This window comes from Sebastes fasciatus, chromosome 5, assembly GCF_043250625.1.
Source record: "Sebastes fasciatus isolate fSebFas1 chromosome 5, fSebFas1.pri, whole genome shotgun sequence".
Classification (NCBI taxonomy): Eukaryota; Metazoa; Chordata; class Actinopteri; order Perciformes; family Sebastidae; genus Sebastes; species Sebastes fasciatus.
The window spans coordinates 17,248,239-17,252,349 of NC_133799.1; the positions used below are offsets into that span (position 1 = coordinate 17,248,239).

General features: G+C 39.3%; 1 long non-coding RNA gene across 1 annotated transcript; it reads left to right on the top strand.

The window, feature by feature from the left end:
- Nucleotides 1–1,570: 1,570 nt before the first annotated feature.
- Nucleotides 1,571–3,355, top strand: LOC141768596 (uncharacterized). The gene is made up of 6 exons (XR_012594107.1): nucleotides 1,571–1,675; nucleotides 1,814–2,052; nucleotides 2,450–2,503; nucleotides 2,618–2,728; nucleotides 2,893–2,970; nucleotides 3,078–3,355. It is a non-coding gene; the product is annotated as an uncharacterized LOC141768596 (long non-coding RNA).
- The last annotated feature ends 756 nt before the right edge of the window (nucleotides 3,356–4,111 follow it).

A 4,111-nucleotide genomic window follows, 5' to 3' on the forward strand; every position in this document is an offset into this window, starting at 1 on the left:
ACTTTTACTTGTAGCAGAGTATTTCTACACTGTGGTATCAGTACTATCACTGAAGTACAAGATCAGAGTACTTCTTCCACCTCTGTTAAAATGAGAGAACACCAGAATATTGTTTATTAATTGAGAACCAATGTCTCAGGGTTTTTCATACTTTGTCATGTTGTGTACAACGTACTATTCATGCTTAATTTTAACACTTATTATATGCTTCTATACCATATTACAATTTTCAAAATACTAAATAGGCCACGTTTGTCTGAGCTTGTCAAAAGCAGAATATATCAAATATAGTCTAATGCATGTCTGTTTGGGATAGGAAAGGTGAATTGAATGCAGGGCGTTGCTGGATAAGACACTTCACACTTCAGTGTTACTTGAGTCTGAATCACTGGTTGGGGGTGGGGGGGGCTGATCTGCCTCAACAACCAGAGCTCATCGTTAAGACATACACAAAGGCAGGCACTTAATCAAGGTACTATACAAAGTAGTAAAGGTAATATTAAAGTAAAGGTATTTGATATAATTTTTTCTTTCTTCAAAACCCTGATAAATACAGTGAGAATATGTAGACAGTAAAGGGGCTAGAGCTGAGATGTGAACCTCCTAATTCCTGCTCTCCCTTGAGACCCTCACTATTAACATTTGTTATGAAAACAATGCCTGTCTATAACATATTAATAGATCAATATGCTTTTCTTCATTACAGGTAAAATGCAGAAAACGTTTTTTTTCCCTGGGAGAATGAGTGTCACATTCCGCAAGGGACCACTCGGATATCTCCGTCAGGATCCAACGGATGCAGCCAAACTCCTTAAAGACAACCCCTCTCTACAGGACAAGTCTGCACCCGTGAAGGAGGAGCTGGTCAGGAAAAATGCACTGACTGTGATCATTTTAAGAGGAGGGGATGCTTCAGATAAAACTGATGTGGCTGGAGAATACATCCTGCAGTTTGGGAAATATAAAGGGAAGTCCTTCCGCTGGCTCCTTGAAAATGACATTGGGTATACCATCTACCTAATCAAGAACCAGCAAAAGGAGGAGACTGCAGGAGTGTTCATGGCAGGGAGGCACAGCAAGGACAGCCTGCTGTCATTTGTGAGCTATGCCCTCAGCTTTCAAGAAATCCAGTCTCTTCTCAATTATGAGAAACAAAAGCCAGTTGTGACAGCAGCAGCAGCAGCAGCAGCATCAGAGGATGACCAGCTGGTTGGTTTTGGCTCTCGTGCCAAAAGCACCTGTAGAGAGATTTGGGACAGCAGGGATGATGGCTATGCAGCCTTTATTATGAGGAAAAGCTGTGCTCCAGGAACAAAGATGCACAAACTACAAGTGTACCTGCAGAAGAAGCTGCCCTCCCCCTCTGGCTCCTCTCTGGTGACACATGCCTCACAGGCCCCTTCTGAAGCCATGGGTGGGTCTTGTTTTCCATTTGTTTTGTCAAAAAAATGTATATGCTGTCATGGTATCCAGTGTATTTTAGTACACCAAAGGGAGTAAACTTCGTCTTCCATTATTTCAGTGGTGATTTTATTCATACTATCCTAAGTGCAGTAAAGCCATATTTTTAGTACATTCTAATTCTTGTCTGTTTGCATCACAGTGATGGATGAAGATGAAGAGCTGGAGAGAGCGATGCTGGGTATCTGTCCTTCTAAGCAACATGTGCAGAGCTGTGAGTAAACATTTGTTGTCTTATATTGGTTTGTTTCTACTGCCTGAAGATTCAAAATAATTTACAGTTCAGCCTGTTTAATATTAATTGTGTATTCTATATAGTTTATATTTAATTGTTTTTGTTTGTGTTTTACAGCTGTTTCTGCACCATCAGCATCAACTGCCAGACGACAGGCTTCGGGAACAGAAAGAGGTTCTTAACCAAACAAAAACGTCCTGTCGTCGACAGAGACTCTGGGACCATGAATTCTTATCCCAAACCGAAGCATGACATAAACCGTTCCTTCTCATGTTGACCATGTTCTGGTCATGTTTGTGTTTTGCTGTTCAACTTGTTGTCCTAGTGACTATGAATTGATTCCAGTCATGGCGAGGGTAAGTAGCACTCTTTATTCCAGTTTTTAGACTTATATGATGAATATATATATACATATATATATATATATATATATATATGTATATATATATATATATACATATAGGACTGCTGTGGTTACTAACACTTGTATGCATGTGTTTGCAGTGTGCCATGTTGCTTCCCCTGCTTAGGCTAAATTGTAATGACTGACTACTAAATATTTATCCATACAGAACTAAACTGCATGTGTATGAATGAAATTCTTTATACTTTAATGTAACAAACAGTCTGTTTAACTATATAAGGCTGAGATAAGCAGGTGAAGTAAAAGATGGATAATGTATGCCTTTACTAACACCAGTTTTTTTTATATTGTCAAAATATAAATGACTGACAAGATTTTTTCTGTTGTAGTACCATCTGCTACACTGTCCACACCAACTGAACTGACGGGTTCACAAGTAGATGGTAAATGCATTATATTTCTTTTTATCCATTTAAACCTTTCTGTCATATTCCCTCTGATTATGTCCGTTATAAACCAATAATTGATTACTTTTTGTGGTCCTTATCTCCTTGCAGCCCCTGCTCTGCCGATGGTAAAGAGACCTGTGCCCCTTCCTCAGGAGCTGATGTTCCTGATGCCAGAAACACCAGGACCCTTGCCAACAGAGACAACTGTCACTGTTCCAGGTGTGTATTATTTTAACTGTATTTGCATCTTAAAAATATCCATATGTAGTGTCCATCGGAACTGTTCTCATTGATGTAAATCAGATACTGGTGCACAATGTCATAGTCAAGTTTTTTATTTATCTTACTGTGAATAATAATGAAATGTTTAATATTCTATATAGTGTCAGAGGCACTTCCGATTTCTCCTGAGACGTCTGCAGAGCCCATTCAACCGCCGCTGCAACCGCCAAGAGCTCAAAGTAAGTATTTGAATGTTCTTGATTTGGCTGTGTGCGTGTCAAAGAGATAGAATCAAGTCAACACACAATCTTAATAATTTGCTATGTCTTTCTTCTTGCCTGACCAGGTCAGCCATTACCCAGGCCATCAGCTGTCCCCAGCTGTCCTCCTCCACAGCTTAAACAGCATTTGCATAGGAATGATTCTGTCCCAAGCTTTTTGATCCATATTTTATTTATTTGTTTTTACCTTTATTTTATTCAGGGGGAGGTTCACTGAGGGCAATGCTCTCTTTTTCAGGAACGCCCTGATCACATTCACACAGTTACACATTCACACCTGGAAGCTGCCCAGTACAACCACAGTCTGATCTGCTGGTCACTGAGCAACTCCACTAGAGCGGTTGGGGGGGCCTTGCTCAAGGGCATCTCAGTGGTGGTAATGAGGGAGGGCCACCACTGCCCCATATAAGCGGTTTATCAATGTAACCGTGATCACTGTAACCGGTTTCCACTGTATATACTGTATATTTTGCTCATGTAAATAATTATTACATTTATTATATACAATATTATATTTACTTTACCTTACATTTTTGTGTGATATATGTGTGACCTTGCAATATGGGCTCTGTTGAATATTTACTGTTACAGTTGTGGTTAATAAATACATTTAATTCACTAATGTCTACATGTCTCATTAATAAATTAATAATTTATAGTGAACAGTAAAGTCTCTAATTGAAGTAATTAAGTATTTGCAATTTAAATGTTACACATAGGAAGAAAACTCTAATATAATTGGTTAATAGCTTTAAGTAAGTCAAGAACTTGATATAACCAGACTAGTCTAATCTAATGATAATCAGAAGAAGTAAATAACAAACTAAGACTCACATTTCTTGATTCCCAAATAGCTCATTATCTTTGACAATGTATCACAGACTTTGTACCAAGTGGGATTCGAACATGCTCCAGATAATAATTCTTAAATATTCAGGAGAAAACTGCTGGACCAGAGCGGCGTTTTCAGCACCCTGGACAGCGTTAATAAGTCTGCAATTTCATTGGCTGTCAGTGTATGCCACCTATACGCGACTTGCCGACCCGGAGCAGCCGGGGATCGAACCACCGACCTTCCGATTGGTGGACAACCTGCTCT